The 19,284-nt window shown below is 44.9% G+C and overlaps 1 protein-coding gene across 9 annotated transcripts in view; it reads left to right on the top strand.

Moving 5' to 3' along the window:
• Positions 1–18,845: 18,845 nt before the first annotated feature.
• ADD1 (adducin 1) overlaps positions 18,846–19,284 on the top strand; it is a 133,301-nt gene continuing 132,862 nt past the window's right edge. For 5 of the 9 annotated variants that reach the window (XM_077136266.1, XM_077136267.1, XM_077136269.1 and 2 more), the window contains exon 1: positions 18,848–19,020. The gene's annotated coding sequence lies outside the window, so the exon portion shown is untranslated. Of the gene's footprint in view, positions 19,021–19,284 lie in introns of all 9 variants that reach the window. The other 4 variants (XM_077136271.1, XM_077136272.1, XM_077136273.1 and 1 more) reach the window with 3 other exon arrangements.

Genomic DNA, 19,284 nt, shown 5'->3' on the forward strand with positions numbered 1-19,284 from the left:
GGGTGGGTGGGTGGGTGTGGTCCCCAAGCTGTAGTCCTGCAGCCCGAGGGTGGGTGGGGCTGGAGGGGGTTCCCACTGCCTGCACAGGCCTGCAATGAGTGTTCCTTTCCACATAACAGTGCTGGAGTGAGGGTGGGGAGGGCGTCCATTTACTTATCCCTTCCCAGTTCACACTACCCAGTGGGTACTGGACACTGGCTTGGAGAAGCAGCTGCCATCATCGGTCCCTTTCTACAGAGGAGGAAATGAAGCTCGGGTTGGCCTGGGTTCAAGTCCCACGTCCGCCACCACCTGACGCATGACCGAGTCTGCCCTCGGCTGCTCTGCGCCCGCCCGGCTCTCCTGCTGCCAGGGCCCTGGGGTGCCCCTGCCCAGCCAAGGGGGCTTCTGGGGGTAGTGAGACCATCTTTGTTCTCTGGACCCCAGTCTGTGGGGGAGGCTCCCAGGAGGCCTAGGCCCTGTCCCCAGGGTGGTTCTGATCCTTCATGTTACAGGTAGGGAAACTGAGGCTCATGGGGTTCAGAGACCGGTTCAGGGGTTCAGAGACAGGTTCAGTTCTGGGGCTCCGGAAGAAGGTCCTGGACACCTGGGGCGCTTCCCCAAGCCAAGGACTAAACGTGCTTTTATTTACCCTACAGTTGATCCACAGGAGTGCCGTGATTCCCTACATCTTCTGTTAGTAGAGGGTTTGTTTTAAAAAGGGATGGTTTTAGGGACAGAAGAGGCCTCTCACTTAACAAGTGTGGAGTTGCAACCCCCCATATGCCCTCTCACCTCTGGGGTGGGCACTGCCTGCTCGCCGGGCCTTGGGTTGCAGCTCCAAGGACCTGCGGCCCAGGAAGAAAAGGCAGGGGGTCTGGGGTCTGGGGCTTCTTGCCCAGCGCCCTCTGGGGCAGGCTGGGCTTCTCTGGGCCTCTGGCCATCTCCATTTCATAGACAGGTAGACTGAGGCCCAGAAGGGCAGAGGCTTGACCCAGAGGTCGAGCAGGGGGCCTAGAGGACATCAGGGTTATGCAGGGGCAGGACTGGGACTTGACCCCAATTCATGTGTCTCTAGAGGAAGGGGTCGGAGGGGTGGGCTGCAGCCTGGCTCCGGCCGCCTTCTCGGTGGTCCAGCAGCACAGAGTCCCCACCAGTCCACCCACCCCTGGCTGCAGTTCCAGGTCCTGGAAAAGGCAGCCTGATGGTGGGCCCCCAAAGGCAGTGGGCACACAGGTCCCCTCCCCAACAGCACCAGAAACGCATTTGTGTCTTGTGAGGCCCCTTCCGGTCACTCGCCAGGCTTTCTCTTCTGGAAGGGAGATGGGCAGCGTGTGGGGCAGTCCCTTCTTGGCTCCTCGGGGACCTCGGGTGCTGGGTGCAACCTGGCAGCACCCGTCCCAGAGCAGCAGCGCGCTCCTCTGGCGCACAGGCAGTGCAGAGTGGGGCGCACCTACAGAAACGTGGCCCAGATGGAGGGCACAGTCAGCCAATTGCTGGGATAGGCCACGGCCTCCCCGCACCCCAGAAGCGCCCCAGAAGCACCCCCATGTCCTTCCCATCATGGCACCGCCCACAGTGGTGGCCACTGCCCTGGCTTCAGCATCTCCTGGGCTTGCTTTCCCCTTCATCCCTTTACCCCCCAGCTCTGCACACCTGTCCTTATGCCTCTGAGTTTCGGCCACGTTGCTGAGCTTTGCTGATGTTTGCTGGATTTCGTTGCTGAAATCTGTTCCGTCACAGCACTGAGCCTAGTTTGCGTGTCCCTCTTACTGGAGATGGACATCTGGGTTGTGTCCACTTTGGGGACAACTTCACACAGGGCTGCAGGAGCCCCGTACTCATGTGTCTGGCACCGGGGTGCAGGGTCCCCTAAGGGTCTTTGGATCCTGGACATGGAGTCCTTAGCATTTTTTTTTTTTTAATTTTTATTTTAACATTTGTTCCCATTATTTATTTTTATTCCATATTTTCTACTCATCTGTTGACAACGTAGATAAAAGGAGCATCAGACACAAGGTTTTCACAATCATACAGTCACATTGTGAAAGCTATATCATTATTTAATCATCATCAAGAAACATGGCTACTGGAACACTGCTCTACATTTTCAGGCAGTTCCCTCCAGCCTCTCCATTACATCTTGGATAACAAGGTGACATCTACTTAATGCATAAGAATAACCTCCAGGATAACCTCTCCACTCTGTTTGGAATCTCTCAGCCATTGACACTTTGTCTCATTTCACTCTTCCCCCTTTTGGTCGAGAAGGTTTTCTCAATCCCTTGATGCTGGGTCTCAGCTCATTCTAGAGTTTTTCTCAATCCCTTGATGCTGAATCTCAGCTCATTCTAGGATTTCTGTCCCACGCTGCCAGGAAGGTCCACACCCCTGGGAGTCATGTCCCACGCAGAGAGGGGGAGCGTGGTGAGACTGCTCGTCATGTTGGTTGGAGAGAGGGGCCACATGTGAGCAACAAAAGAGGTTCTCTTGGGGGTGACTCTTAGGCCTAGATTTTAAGTAGACTTGACCTATCCTTTGTGGGGTTCAGTTTCATATGAACAAACCCCAAGACTGGGGGCTTAGCCTATAGCTTTGGTTGTCTACACTGCTTGTGAGAATATCAAGAATTCAACTTGGGGAAGTTGAGTTTTCCCCCGTTCTCACCATTCCCCGAAGGGGACTTTGCAAATACTTTTCCACTCACTGATCAAATCACTCTGGGATTCATCAGGGCATCACCTGGACAAACCAACAAAATCTCATGTCCTATACAAAGTTCCATGTACTTAAGGTGTTCAATCAACTATCTACATAAGTTATATTAGGAGATGCACTAGTCAAAGTATAGATTTGTACCAAATAAACATTTTTTGCTTTAGTGTCCTTAGCATTTTTCAAGGAATATTCTTCCACCTTCCTGTCCTACCAGCAGCAGAAGAGAATCCCCTGGCTCCACTTTCTCACCAACACTTGGCATTCTCAGAGTTTTCAATTTGCCTGTCTGGTGGGTGTATAATTATGGTTCTAATTTTCATTTAGTAAATTACTAAGGAGATTGAGCCCATTTTCATGTAGTTATTAACCTTTTTTATTTTGTCACCTGAAAAGCAACTATTCTAGTCTTTTGGCCATTTTGCATGTGGATTTTACTTATCAACCTATGGTTCTTTATATAGTTTTTATAGTGTCAGTCATGCCTGTGGCAAATATCTCCAAATCCATGGCTTGTCTTGGCTCTGTTATGTCTTCAGATGAGTGAACATTTTTTTTTTTATTTACTTTTTATTTCACAATAACTTCAAACTTACAGGACAGTTAAAAAATAATACAGGCCCCATATAAAGAACTTCAACATACCCCTATGCCCCCAGCTATCCAGATTCCTCATGTTTAACATTTTGCCACATTTGCCATGTCATTCTACATTCTGCCTATGTATCCATCCAACTATCTGTCGGTATGTCTATTTGCATCCAACTATCCGTCTGTTTGTATCATGGTCTTTCTATTTATTAGCCCACTTACTCAACACAAATGTGTAGGTTCTATGTATCTTGCTTATTGAATACTCAATACTCCCCACATGCATTTCCTAAGAACAAAGGATATTCACTTATTTAATCACCTTAAGTGCAGTTATCAAGCTCAAGACAATTAATGTTGATAGCAAGCTTGCAATCTATTTTTTTTTTTTCATATGTCACAGTAAAGTCCCTTTGAGCTTTTTCTCATCCCTTGCTAGATCCTGTCCAGGACCATGTTAGTGGTCATTTGTCAGTGGTTTTTTAGTTATTATTTTAAATTGGGGGCACATACATGCAACATAAACTTTCCCACCTCAACCATCCCAAGCATACCCTTCAATGAGATTAATCACATTCACAGTATTTGGTACTCTTACCACCTTCCAATACTAAACCTTCCTCATGTCCCCAAAGAGAAAGTCTACACCCATTACACATTAAGGCCCCATTCCCCCTGCCCCCTACCCCTGACAACCTGTCCCCAATTTTCTGTCTCCACGAGTGCTTGTATTTTCTGATATTTTCTTTGTAGCTACCACAGGGCTTAAATTTAACATCCTAAATCCATAATGTCTCATTTGCTTAGATGTTAACTCAGCTTCAATAGTGTACCCAAACCATAAGCCCAGATCCCTCAGTCCCACCTTCACTCAGTTCATATCACAAATTACATTCATACATTATGAGTCCAAAACCACTGATTTCTCATTACATTTATGCATTTACCTTTCAGATCTGATAGGAAGTGAAAAATGGAGCTCTGAACCAAAAATACAGTAGTATTGGCATTATATTTAGGTGTTTGATCCACTTTGAGTTAATTTTTGTGAAGGATATAAGATAAGGGTCCTTTTTCATTCTTTTGGCTATTGATATCCAGTTCTTCCATGCCTAATTATTGAAAAGACTAATTTGTCCCAGTTCACAAGATTTGGAGGCCTTGTCAAAAATCAGTTGACCATAGATTTGGTGGTCTATTTCTGCACTCTCAATTCGATTTCATTGGTCAATTCTTTTTTTTTTTTTTTTTTTTTTTTATAGAAAAAGTTTATTCACACAATGAACCAACAGTTTTAAAAAATACTATTATAATAAATGAGCAAGCACATGGTCAAAATAACATTTCTGTGGCTTCACTGATATGAAATAATTTAGAATAAGCAAACTCATAGAGTCAGCATCTAGAATCTAAGTTACCAGGAGATGCGGTAGGGGTAGGGAATGAGGAGTTAATGCTTTACTTCTACAGAGTTTCTATTAGGGTCGATCATAGAGTTTTTTTTTTTTTTTTTTAATTTTTTTAATAATCAAAAAAAAGAAAAGAAATTAACACAACATTTAGAAATCATTCCATTCTACAAATGCACTCAGTAATTCTTAGTATCATCACATAGATGTATGATCATCATTTCTTAGTACATTTACATCGATTTAGGAAAAGAACTAGCAAAACAGCAGAAAAAAATATAGAATGTTAATATAGAGAAGAGAATTAAAATAATAATACTAATAATATATATATATATATATATATATATATAAAGGAAAAAGAAAAAAAACAAAAACAAAAGATACAAACACACAAACAAACAAAAAAACCATATTTCAGGTGCAGCTTCATTCAGTGTTCCAACATAGTTACATTACACTTAGGTATTATTGTGCTGTCCATTTTTGAGTTTTTGTATCTAGTCCTGTTGCAGTCTGTATCCCTTCAGCTCCAATTACCCATTATCTTACCCTGTTTCTAACTCCTGCTGGTCTCTGTTACCAATGATATATTCCAAGCTGATTCTCAAATGTCGGTTCACATCAGTGGGACCTTACAGTATTTGTCCTTTAGTTTTGGGCTAGACTCACTCAGCATAATGTTCTCTAGGTCCATCCATGTTATTACATGCTTCATAAGTTTAGTCTGTCTTAAAGCTGCATAATATTCCATCGTAGGTATATGCCACAGTTTGTTTAGCCACTCGTCTGTTGATGAACATTTTGGCTGTTTCCATCTCTTTGCAATTGTAGATAATGCTGCTATAAACACTGGTGTGCAAATGTCCGTCTGTGTCTTTGCCCTTAAGTCCCTTGAGTAGATACCTAGCAGTGGTATTGCTGGGTCGTAATCCATTCTGCCATTCTATGTCTTTTGATTGGGAAATTCAGTCCATTAACTTTTAGTATTATTACTGTTTGGATAATATTTTCCTCTAACATTTTGCCTTTTGTATTATATATATCATATCTGATTTTCCTTCTTTCTACACTTTACTCCATACCTCTCTTCTGTCTTTTCGTATCTGACTCTAATGCTCCCTTTAGTATTTCTTGCAGAGCTGGTCTCTTGGTCACAAATTCTCTCAGTGACTTTTTGTCTATAAATGTTTTAATTTCTCCTTCATTTTTGAAGGACAATTTTGCTGGATATAGGAGTCTTGGTTGGCAGTTTTTCTCTTTTAGTAATTTAAATATATCATCCCACTGTCTTCTAGCTTCCATGGTTTCTGCTGAGAAATCTACACATAGTCTTATTGGGTTTCCCTTGTATGTGACAGATTGTTTTTCTCTTGCTGCTTTCAAGATCCTCTCTTTCTCTTTGACCTCTGACACTCTAACTAGTAAGTGTCTTGGAGAACGCCTATTTGGGTCTATTCTCTTTGGGGTGCGCTGCACTTCTTGGATCTGTAAATTTAGGTCTTTCATAAGAGTTGGGAAATTTTCAGTGATAATTTCTTCCATTAGTTTTTCTCCTCCTTTTCCCTTCTCTTCTCCTTCTGGGACACCCACAACACGTATATTTGTGCGCTTCATATTGTCGTTCAGTTCCCTGATCCCCTGCTCAAGTTTTTCCATTCTTTTCCCTATAGTTTCTGTTTCTTTTTGGAATTCGGATGTTCCATCCTCCAGTTCACTAATTGTAGCTTCTGTCTCTTTAGATCTACCATTGTAGGTATCCATTGTTTTTTCCATTTTTTCTTCTTTGTCTTTCACTCCCATACATTCTGTGATTTGTTTTTTCAGATTTTCTATTTCTTCTTTTTGTTCAGCCCATGTCTTCTTCATGTCCTCCCTCAATTTATTGATTTGGTTTTTGAAGAATTTTTCCATTTCTGTTCGTATATTCAGCATTAGTTGTCTCAGCTCCTGTATCTCATTTGAACTATTGGTTTGTTCCTTTGACTGGGCCATATCTTCAATTTTCCGAGCGTCATCCATTATTTTCTGCTGGTGTCTGGGCATTTGATCAGATTTCCCTGGGTGTGGGACCCAGCTGGTTGAAAGCTTTTTCTGTGAAATCTCTGGGCTCTGTTTTTCTTTTCCTGCCCAGTAGGTGGTGCTCGTGGCGCTCGTCTGTCTGCACGGCAGTCGGCCCGGGAAACCGCGCGTGGAGGGCGGGGGGTGTTGCCGGCCGCCCTGGCTTGGGGGAGTGCCGGTCCTAATTGCCCAGCTGGCCCGAAACGCCAAGCGTGACGGGAGGGCCCCGCTATCCAACGTTCCCAGTCAGACCGGGGAGCCACGTGCGTGGAGGGGACCCCAGTCGCCAGCCGCCCCGGCCGGGAAAACGCGCGCCCCTCGGGTAGCTCACCGCAGCAGATTCTCCCTGCCCGTTCAGCTGTTCCAGAATGGGGTACGCTGTCTTTTTGGTCTCTGTCGTGACTCCGGGAGCTGTTTCGTATTGTTTCTGTTTCTTTAGTTGCTTTTCTGGAGGAGGAACTAAGACCCGCGCGTCTTACTAAGCCGCCATCTTCTCCGGAAGTCCCATTGGTCAATTCTTTGTGCCCACTTCATTCTTCCTTTTTAGGATGCTTTTAGCTATTCGGGGTCTCTTTCCCTTCCAGATGAATTTGCTAATTAGCTTTTCCAAATCTTCAAAGTAGGCTGTTGGAATTCTGATTGGTACTGTGTTGAATCTGTAGATCAATTTGGGGGAGAACTGACATCTTAACTATATTTAGCCTTCCTATCCATGAGCAAGGAATGTCTTTCCACCTACTTAGCCCTCCTTTGATTTCTTTTAGCAATGTTATGTAGTTTTCTGTGTACAAGTCCTTTATGTCTCTAGTTAATTCCTAAGCACTTAATTTTTTTAGTTGCTATTTTGAATGGATTTTTTTTCTTAACTGGCTCCTCAGCTAGGTCATTGCTTGTGTATAGAAATGTTACTGATTTTTGCACATTAATTTTATATCCCTTCACCTTGCTAAATTTATTAGCTTATGTAACTTTGCTATAGATTTCTCAGGATCTTCCAAGCACAATATCATATCATCTGCAAATAATGAGAGTTTTACTTCTTCCCTTCCAATTTGGATGCCTTTTATTTCTTTGTCCTGCCTGATTGCTCTAGCTAGAACTTCTAGCATAATGTTGAATAATAGTGATGACAGTGGGCATCCTTGTCTTGTTCCTGATCTTAGGGGTAAAGTTTTCAGTCTCTCTCCATTGAGTATGATGCTGGCTATCAGTTTTTCATATATTCCCTTTATCATATTGAGGTAGTTACCTTTGATTCCTTTTTCTTGGAGGGTTTTTAACAGAAAAGGATGCTGAATTTTGTCGAGTGCTTTTTTCAGCATCAATCGAGATGATCATGTGATTTCCCCCTTTTGGTTTGTTGATGTGCTATATTACAATAATTGATTTTCTTGAGTTGAATCATCCTTGCATTCCTGGTATAAACCCCACTTGGTCATGGTGTATAATTCTTTTAATGTGCTGTTGGATTCGATTTGCTAATATTTTATTGAGAATTTTTGCATCTATGTTCATTAGGGAGATTGGCCTGTAGTTTTCCTTTCTTATAGCATCTTTACCTGCTTTAGTATTAAAATGATATTAGCTTCATAAAATGAATTAGGTAAAGATCCTTTTTCCTCAACTTTTTGGGAAAAGTTTGAGTAGGGTTGGTGTTAGTTGGGTTTTTTTTTTTTTTGAATGTTTCATAAAATTCCTTTGGAAAGCCATCTGGCCCTGAGCTTTTCTTTGTAGGCAGATTTTTGATGACTGATTGAATCTCTTTACTTGTGATTGGTTTATTGAGATCTTCTGTTTCTTCCTGAGTCAGTGTAGCTTATTTGTGTGACCCCTGGAAGTTTTCCACTTCATCTAAGTTGTCTAGTTTGTAGGTGTATAATTGTTCATAGTATCTTCTTATGATTTCTTTTATTTCTTCAGGGTCTGTGGTAATGCACCCCTTCTCATTTCTGATTTTATTTGCATCCTCTCTCTTTTTATCTTTGTCAGTCTTGCTAGTGGCCCATCAATTTTATTGATTTTCTCAAAGAACCAACTTTTGGTTTTATTGATTCTATTGTTCTTTTGTTCTCCCAGTCATTTATCTCTGCTTTCACCTGTTGTTATTTCTCTTCTATTTGCTTTGCTGTTCTTTCTCAATTTCCTCCAAGGTGTGCTGTTAAGTCCTAAGTTTTTGCTCTTTGTTGTTTTTTAATATAGGCATTTAGGGCAATAAACTTCCCTCTCAGCACAGCCTTTGCCACATCCCGTAGGTTCTGATAAGTTGTATTCTCATTTTTTTTTTTTTTTTTTACATGGGCAGGCACCAGGAATCGAACCCGGGTCCTTGGGCATGGCAGGCAAGCACTCTTACCTGCTGAGCCACCGTGGCCCGCCCTATTCTCATTTTCATTCATCTCCAGATAGCTACTGATTTCTCTAGCAATTTCTTCTTTGACCCACTGGTTGTTTAAGAATGTGTTATTTAATCTCCATATATTTGTGACTGTTCTCATTCTTTGGTGGTGATTGAGATCAGCTTCATCCCATTGTGATCAGAGAAAGTGCAGTGAATAATTTCAATGTTTTAAAATTTATAAAGACTTATTTTGTGCCCCAGCATAAGCGCTATCTTGGAGAATGTTCCATGAGCACTAGAGAAGAATGTATAACCTTGTGCTTTGGGATGCAATGTCCTATGAATGTCTGTTAGGTCTAATTCATTTATCAAGTTATTTAACTTCTCTGTTTCCTTATTTATCTCCTGTCTGGTTGTTTATCTGTAGAGGAGAGTGGTATATTAAAGTCTCCTACTATTACTGTTGAAACAGCTATTGCTCCCTTCAGTTTTTCCAGTGTCTGTATCATGTACTCTGGAGCTCCTTGATTGGGAGCATAAACATTTATGATTATTATATCTTCTTGGCGAATTGACCCTTTAATTAGTATATAGTGTCCTTCTTTGTCTGTTATGATGTCATTACATTTAAAGTCTATTTTGTCTGATATTAGTATAGCTACTTCTTCTAGTTTGCTAGCTGCCAGAATGCAATATACCAGAAATGGAATGGCTTCTAAAAGGGCGAATTTAATGAGTTGCTAGGTTATAGTTCCAAGACCGAGAAAATGTCCTAATTAAAACAAGTTCATAGACATGTCCAATTTAAGGCATCCAGGGAATGATACCTTGGTTCAAGAAGGCCAATGATGTTCAACATTTCTCTCTCAGCTGGAAGGGTACATGGTAAACATGGCGATGTTTGCTGGCTGTCACTTGGCTGTACCAAAAAGGGAACTTCTCCAAAACGTTTCCTCTTTTAAAGGACTCCAGTAAGCAACTCCACCTTCAGTGGGTGGAGACACACCTCCATGGAAATCATCTAATCAAAAGTTACCACCCACAATTGGGTGGGTCACATCTTCATTGAAACGATCAAAATGCTCCCACCCAGCAATACTGAATGAGGATCAAAGGGCATGGCTTTTCTGGGGTCCACCACAGATTCAGACCAGCACACTACTCCTGCTTTCTTTTGGTTACAACTTGCGTGGAAAATCTTTTTCCATCCTTTCATTTTCAATCTATTTGTATCCTTTTGTCTAAGATGAGTCTCTTGTAAGCAGCATATATCTGGATTATGTTTCTTAATCCATTCTGCCAATTTGTATCTTTTAATTGGTAAATTTAATCCGTTAACATTCAAAGTTACTACTGAAGAGGCGTTTCTTGAATCCACCATCTTATCTTTTTAATTTTATTTCTCAGATCTATATATTCTTTTCCCTCTTTCTCTTCATAGTCTTTAAATTACCCTTAGTGGTGCTCTTCCATTCTGTGCCCTCCTCCAGACCTCCCTCTCTTGTCTTTTTTTTTTTTTTTTTTCAGCCTGCAGAACTCCTTTTAGTATTTCTTGTAGGGCCAGGCTTTTGTTGACAAATACTTTCAGGACTTCTTTGTCTGAAAACTTTAATCTCTCCCTCAGTTTTGTTTTGTTTTGTTTGTTTTGGGTGCATGGTCTGGGAATTGAACCAGGGTTTCCTGCATGAAAGGTGGACATTCTAACCACTGAACTACCCATGCACCCTCTCCCTCAGTTTTGATGGACAATTTGGCTGGGTACAGAATTCTTGGCTAGAAATCTTACTCTTTCAGGATCTTAAATAGAAGACCACTGTCTTCTCACCTCCAGGGTGCTAGTTGAGTAACCTGAACTCAGTCTTATTTGGTTTCCTTTGTATGTAGTAGAATGTTTTTCTCTTGCCTCTTTCAGGATTTTCTGCTTCTTTTCGACATTTGAGAGAATGATTGGTATGTGTCTTGGGGAAGGCCTATTTGGATTTATTCTGTTTGGATTTCGTTGGGCTTCTTTGACTTGTATATTTATGTCCTTTATGAGGGTTGGGAAGTTTTCTCCCATTATATCCTTAACTACTCTTCCTAGCCCTTTACTCCTCTCTTCTCTTTCTGGGACATCAATGATTCTTATATTTCTGAGTTTTGTCTTGTCTATCATTTTTCCCTGATATCCAATTCAGTTTTTTCCATCTTTTTTTGCCATTTGCTGTTTTGAGTCTTTGAAGTCAGTTATCCTGCCCTCTATATCACTTATTCTTTCTTTTGTCTCTTCAAGTCTGATGTTGTGTGCCTCTAGTATGTTCTTTATTTGGCCAACAGAGTCTCTAGTCACTGTGATATCTGTTATTTTTCTATTTATTCTTTCAAGTTTCTCTTTATGCTCTTCTATTGTTTTCTCGATTTCCTTTATGTCATTTGCTATCTCACTTATTTTATTAAGTAGAGTTGTATGAACATCTTTGATTAATTGTTCCAATGTCTGTGTTTCCTCTGGTGTTTTAATTTGGTCATTAGGCAGGGCTATATCTGTCTGCATTGTGGTATGCTGATCTTCTGCTGTCTTCATGGCATGTAAATATCTTGAATGATTTACTTTGGAAGTTGATTTATTTCAGCCGTCTAAGGCCTTGTGTTTGTGGGATGGTTGTATAGCAGGGGGCAGGGTATGGGGTGGGGCACTCAGTGCAGTGATTTGTTCCAGGGCAGGTATAGGCACAGGTTGGGGATGTTAGGCTGATGCTTGTGAACGTGGGCATTCAGCGACCAGGGAGAACGTTGCTGTGCAGGTGCACAGTTTGGGGGGCATAACCCAGGTGTGTGCTGGTCTAAGGCATGGTGCCCTTTGTGCGCATGCATAGAGCTGTGACAGCAGGTCAGTGTTATGCCTTCATGGATTGGGGGCAGATGTGACCCAGCTGTGCAGGTGAGCACTTTCTCAGAGCTTGGAAGTGTGGCTGAGGACCGTGCACATGCACGGTTCTAGGACTCCTGCAGAGTGCGGTTCCCAGAGCTAAATTACATGGTTGAGGGCCATGCAGGGCTGTAAACTGATGCACAGAGCTCAGGGGGATGGGTGGAGTGAAGCTGTGTGACACTATGGGCAGGGGGGCAGGGGTAGCCTGGGTATGGAGGTTAGTGCCTGCAGGAACAAGGAGGGGGAGGTAGTGGTCGGGAGGGGTGCAGGAGAGGTAGTTGGGCTGCACTTGGGTTGGGGGTGTGGGGCAGGTATGTGCACTGGGGGCTGATGGGGTGGGGGTGCCTGGAGTGCAAGGAACGGAAGCAGGTGGCCGGGTTTGGGTGCGTGGGGTGTGGAGTGAGTCGATGGTCACAGGGCTGTGCTGGAGAGGGTAGCACGCCCAATGAATGCAGCCTAGCTTAATTCCTAGTCCCCGGCTTCCATCCATGCACTCCGGTGTGCTCTGTGCCTCTGTGCTTGGCTCCAGCCTTCTGCCTCTCAGTTCCTCGGCCTCTGAAACCATGGTGCCCTATGAGGTGCATAAGGCTCTCCCTGGTCAGCCACACTATGAAATCACTGCCTCAGTAGCCCTCCTGTTCCTTCTCTAACTTTTCCATGGAGCAGGGATAATCTCGAACTATTCTATTCAGCCATCTTCCCAGAAGTTCTGTCCTTAATTTTTGAAAGAAGTTTTGCTGGGTATAGAATTCTTGGCTGGCATGTTTTTGCTTCCAGCACCTTAAATATGTCCATGTCACTGCCTTCTCACCTCCATGGTTTCTGATGAAAAGTTGGCACTTCATTTTATCGAGGCTCCTTTGTCCATGATACATTGTTTCTCTCTTACAGCTTTCATAATTCTCTTTTTATCTTTGGCATTTGGCAGTTGGAGTGTAATATGCTTCAGTGTGGGTCTATTTGGGTTTATCCTGTTTGGTGCTAGCTGAGTGTGTTGGATATGTATATTGATGTCTTTTGTTAAAAATGGGAAATTTTCAGCCATTATTTGTTTGAATAGTCTCTCTGCTCCATTCTCTTTTCTTCTCTTTCTGAGACTCCTGCAATGCGTATATTGGTACACTTGATGATACCCAACAGGTTCCTCAAGCTCTGCTCACTTTTCTCCATTCTTGCTTCTTTCTGTTCCTCAAACGGAATGAGTTCAATTATCTTATTGTCAAATTCTCCAGTTCTTTCTTCCACCAGCTCCAATCTGCTGTTGAACCCTCTAGGGAATTTTTAATTTCTATTACTGTGGTCTTCAGGAATGTGTGGCTCCTTTACATAATTTCCAGTCCTCAATTGATATTCTCTTTGTGTTCATCTATCATTTTCCTGATATCCTTTGGTTCTTTGACCATGTTTTCCTTCAGCTCTTCGAGCATATTTAGATGGTTTTTAAAAAGTGGGAGGTCCCAGGTCTAGTCTTCCTTATTGATGGATTCTAATGCTTTTATCTCCTTTGCCTGGGCCATCACTTCTGGTGTCTCTGTATATTTTGTTTTGTAATCTTTTGTTGAAACTTGGATATTTTGATATTTTAAAGTTATTACTGGAATTTAGACTCTGAGATACGTGTTCCTTAAGCTTGTATCCAGCTGGTGTTATGACAGAGCTTTCCTTGCATGCCAGGATCTAGCGAAACAGTTTCCTCCTGGAACTGGGCACTGCACTGAGTGTCCTACGGGTAGGAATTTCTTGCCCAGGCAGCATGATGTGACTGCTCGCCCACAGCCTTCTGTAGGAGAGCTTTGCGAGCTGCCCTCTATACACAGGGCAAGTTCTGGGACAGTGAGTTTCTCCGGCCATGACCAGATTTGGCCTGAAATACATGCTCCCAGGGTGTACATGGGGCCTACTGTGCTCCCTCTGGAGCTGGGACCAAGGATCCACACTGGGAGCATGGGCCAGTTCTGTGCGGAACTGAGGAGGGGTGGGGGAGGGGACAGCCAGAGTGCCATGAGATCGTACCACTTTTTTTTTTTTTTACGTTTTTATGTTGGAAGAGGTTGTCAATAACATGGGGTAGGGAGATGGGGCTAGCTGATGTTCTGGAGAGGCTGGGTCCTCTAGGTTTCGGGACTTATCTGGTCCAGGGACCCATATGGAGGTTGTAGGTTTCTAGAAAGTTACTCTAGTGCTTGGAACCCTTGTGGAATCTTATATATTGCCCTAAGTGTTCTTTAGAATTGGCTGGAACAGTCCTAGTTGGAATTTGGCAGTTAAGATAAGTAGCAATGTCTAACTGGAGCTTGCGTTAAGAGTGACCTCCAGAGTAGCCTCACGACTGTGTGTGAACTCTCTCAGCCACTGATACCTTATTTGTTACACTTCTCCCCCTTTTGGTCAGGATGGCATTGCTGATCCCACAGTGCCAGGGCTGGACTCATCCTTGGGAGTCATCTCGGGAGGGGGTGGGGGAGGGGACAGCCAGAGCGCCATAAAATTCTGCCACTTTTAAGTAGAATTTTTCTTGATTTAGTGCTCTTTCTGTTCTGTAGTCCTTTGTTTTCTGCAGCTTTGAGATTGATGTTTCTGCCAAGTCTTGCTGGTGGTTCACAGTTTCTGTGGGAGACAGAGACCTGAAGCTTCTCACTCTGCCATCTTGATTGGGGTGGGACCCTAGCTTCTAGTTCATATTTCTTTTAACTTTATTTTGTTATTTTTTGGGTGCGTGTGTGTTTGCGTGCATAGGCTTAACTTTATCTTAAATTGTCACTTTTTAAATTTCATTTTTATGTTGTTAGCATATAGCATACCTTGTCTTTTAACTGAATAATTTTGTCTGTTTGTGTTTAATGTATTAATCTACCATCTTATTTTGTGATTTGTATTGTCCCACCTAGTCTGCGTTTTTCTCTTTTTGTCTCCCTTCTCTTGGTTTGAGCAACTTAAAAAAAATATTCCATTTTACTTCCTCTCCTAGTTTGAAAATTATACACTCTGTTCTATTCCTATCTAAGCCTAGTGTTAACTAATCGATACTTTTACTCTCCTCTTGGACAACAGAAGGACATCAGGTGACTTTAACTTCATTGATCTCTTTCGTTACTTGATATTACTTTTGAGTGTATCAAATGATGTACTTTTAAAAAAAATTTTTTTTAAATCTCTTCTAAAGATAGTATTCATTATGTACAGGTTTTTTTTTTTTATTTTTTAGATCAAATTCCCTAGTAGCAAAACCTCATACAAGTGACTTACTAAAGGAATGTTCTCAGGACAAACTGAATGAGGCAAACAGGAGGGGAGAAGAGAGAACAAAGAATAGATGTGGTTTCAGCTTCAGCCTGATCCCATGGAGAGGAGCTGTGTGGGATGAACCGTACACAGAGCCAGTCCTGCTTTGACGTAAGAGGACCAGCCTTTCGTACTCCTGAATTGATGATAGCCTATCCAGGTGGAAGGCTTGCCTCCTGTGCTAGGTGGCTCCTGTTAACTGAGGGCCATTCTCTAGAGAAAGGGGCCTCTGGAAGCCATTACCAGTCAACATTCCCGGCAGCTGGGAAGAGTCCTAGACAAGAGACCAACAGTGAGCACTATAGGTAACCTCTTATTTATTCTGGTCCACTTGCTTTTCACAGTGAGTTCACTGCATCTAGGACAGCTTCCTCAAGATTCTGATTGGCCATCATATCTGGGGAAACTTCCAAGAGAAGGGTAGTGGGATGAATTAGAGCCCTGACTGCTCCAGTTGGTCCCATGACCATAACTGATACTTTACACTGCTATTCACCACCCATGCTAGATTCTTCTCCTTGACCAGCACTTTGCCTGGCCCAGGTAGTACATTTTGGGACGATTACCTAAGCCTTCTTCCCTAAGGGTCTGGGTCCCTGGTTATCCTGCCCTTTTCAGGCCATGTTGCCATTGATGACCCCTACCTTCCGACCGTACGATGACTAATTCTGCCTGTTCCCATCATGTAGCAGCAGCCCTGTGAACTCAGGGGGGTGAGGCTCTGTCACCCCTCTGCCAGTGTGTTCACTCCTTTCTGTACCTACTGGTCTAATGACACATGTTGTCCACAGTGACCAGTTGACAGCCACAGCTTCAAATCTACTCCATCCTCTGATGCAAATGTCTTCTCTGACAATCAGGACATCTAGACTCACAGAATCTTTTAGGGTAGAAAGCACACATTTCCCAAGTGTGTCACTGGATATTCTACCTACTGGAGACACAACAGCATAAAATAATCAGTATAGAGTATATTGCTTCCTGGAGAATTGTACCACATCCTTCAGAATGTCACCTCCAAGGTGGAGATTTATCTGAATCTTCAAGTGGCTACTTCATCACTCTATCAGACTAGTAACTTCTGGTAGGAATATTGGGTCCCATGGTCATGTGCTGACTGCCATACCTTGTCAGAAAGTAGGTCCTTGATACCAGGCATATGTGGGACCCCATGCCAGTAAACCTGACTTTTCATGTGCCCTGAAGTAGTGGTGCAGACTGAGATATTGCAGGCAGGAAAAGTAAACCCACAGCTGGAATAGGTGGACAATCCTTTGTAAGGATTATTGACTTTCTAGGGTAGAAGGGATTCAGTGTAATCAACTTGCCATCAAGTGGCTGGTTGATTCCTCAAGGGGCTCAGCCTTGGTCTGTGATTCAGGGAAGCTGTGCAAACAGCAGTGGGAATCACTAGACCAGCTTTGGTTATGGGGAGCCTGTGCTATTGGGCTTATGCATAGCTTCCAAGCTGCCACCATGGCAACTCTGTTCACAAGACCATTGTGCCAGCAATGTGGTGGTAGAAGACAGGGCTCACTGATACCACTTGGCAGGGACCTTCTGTCTTCTTGGTTATTTAGAGCCTCTTCTGTGGTTGACATTCTCTGGTGGACATTAAAATATGATACAAAGATCTTTACCCTTTGTGAAGATTCCTGTAGGTCCACCTGTATACCTCTTCTTCAAGATTCTTGTCTCTGAACTTCTGGATTGCTCCTTCCTGGTTCCTGACCATCCAGCTAAACCATTTCCATCACCACGAGTCCAGGACCTGTCTCTCTCCACACAAAGAGAGTGGCCAAGCTCACCATCTGAAGTTTTTACTACTGGTAAGATTTCTCCTCTTCACTGTCTTTGAGGACAACTGCTGAGTGGGGATACTGTGCAGCAGTAGGCCGTTTTTAGTTCACATCAACATTTTGGACCCAAATTTCTATGACCTAAGCTCAGCATTTTTCTTCCCCTGTCACCAAGTGTTAGGGAATCCACCTCAGACCAGAGGTGCTACAGCTGCGGGTGACACGGGGTTTGACTTGCTTGAACTTGACCTTGGATCTACCACTTCCAGATCATGATGAATTGCTGGTGGACCTGTCTGACCTCACGATCACCTGATGTCCCATAGAAATGTTCGTTTCAACCAGAGCCCAGAGCCAGAAGTTACTTCTTGAGCTTTTGATCTGTTTGTAGCTTTCTTCAAATTTGGATAATTTTCAGCCATTACATCTTCACACATCATTTCTTTCATCTCTCCTAATGCCCCACTTTTACTTTCAGGGACTCCAACTACACCTATACCACGCCTCTCCAAGTCATCCCACAGCTCACTGATGCTCTCTTCCAGTCTCTTTTCTGTTTCATTTCCTATGTCTTCAAATCCTTCTGCTATGTTCAATCTGCTATTCATCCTATCCAGTATATTTTTCATCTCACACATTATAATTTCCTCCTCTAGAAGTATGATTTGGGTCTTCTTATATCTTTGATTTCTCTACTTAACTTGGTCAGTCTTTTCTCCAGCCCTCCTTCTCACCCTCCATTCTTTCAGCAGTCCCTCACTGATACCTCTCATGTGCTTGGGAGAGAGAAGTGAGACAGAATTGTGCAGTCTGGTCAGAAACATTCTGAGAAAAGGCAATGTCCAAGAGAACTGCCCCTCGAACAGTGGTTTGCATCCTTAGATAATATCCCTAACCCTGCTGTAGGCAAAGCCATAAGGCGGTCTTGTTGGGAAGGGAGGCCTGGCTTCCACGCTATTTTGCCACTGCTCCTCCCTGTCCACCAGCTTCTCATTTTAGTATAATGAAAGGAAGCCTGGCCTGTCTCCCCTGGACCTCAGGTGAGTCAACAGGAGGAGCAGTGCCGGGGAAGGTACTGATCTGGTTTCTTCAGCTGGTTTCCCAGTCATTGGGAGGGAGCCTGGCGCCATCGTCGATTCCATCCAGACCGACTCCCTGGCTCTGTGTAGGCATCTGGTACTCGCTCATTCAGCACCAGCGGGCCAGACCCCAGGTGCAGGCAGCCGCCCTACTCTGGGGCCTTATCCGGGCTGACAGCCCAGGCTGCCCTGACCCCACCCTACCGGCCCCGCCCTGGACTGGGGGACAGGGAGACAGGGCGCCCGCCAACAGCAGGCGAGACTCTCCTGCGTATCCCGTGAAGCGGCCCCCAGCGCACAGCGGGTCCTCGGCAAACGACGAGCGGTTCTGGCGAGGGGGCGCTGCAGGTCGACCCGGGCCCGGGGTCGCGCCCCGCCGTTCCAAAAATGTCGCCCACCCGACGACTCAAGCCGGACTCTCCGCCGTCCGCACGGCTGCACGATGCCGCACCAAGTCGATCCCGCAACTCCGGGCTGCAGAGGGCGGGAAAACCTCGGCACACTGCACGGCGCGCCCAGCGACCGCTACCCAACCCTCCTGGGTCCGGTCTCTTTGCTGCGCGCGCGCGCCGGGACCCGCTCCAGCCAATCGGAGGGCGCGTTGCTCAGGAGGTGCGCGGCCTGCGCTGGGCCTATGGAGCGACGCGTTATTGGGCTGCGGCGCCGCAGGCCGCAGGCCGCACCCAGTTCGGGCGGCGGGGCGGGGGGCTGAGGCGGAGGGGGCGGGGAGGCCGGCGGCGCAGGAACTCGGGGTCCAGGGGTGAGTGGCGGGCGAGAGGCGGAGCTGAGGGAGGCAACCGGCCGCCAAGGAGTGCTCGGACCGGGAACCCCGTGGTGCCGGCGATTCGCTCCTCAGGTGAGGCCTGCCGGGCGCGGCGGTGGCCGAGGGGCGCGAGCGGCCTTGGGGGTGGGGTCGGCGGGGCCAGAGCAGGGCCTGCGCTGCGCGGCGCGGGGGCTCAGCCGGAGGGACGGGGGCCGCCTTGGTCGGGGTGTGCTGCTGGCGGGGCCAGGTGCGGGCTTGGAGCGGGGTCTTCGGACGCGGAGGCCTTGCGGCTTGGCAGGCCGGCCGACGGTAGCTCGGGGAGGGGTCACCCCCTGGGGCCGTCGGCTTTGGCCGGGT

This window comes from Tamandua tetradactyla, chromosome 19 (assembly GCF_023851605.1).
Source record: "Tamandua tetradactyla isolate mTamTet1 chromosome 19, mTamTet1.pri, whole genome shotgun sequence".
NCBI classification, from domain to species: domain Eukaryota; kingdom Metazoa; phylum Chordata; class Mammalia; order Pilosa; family Myrmecophagidae; genus Tamandua; species Tamandua tetradactyla.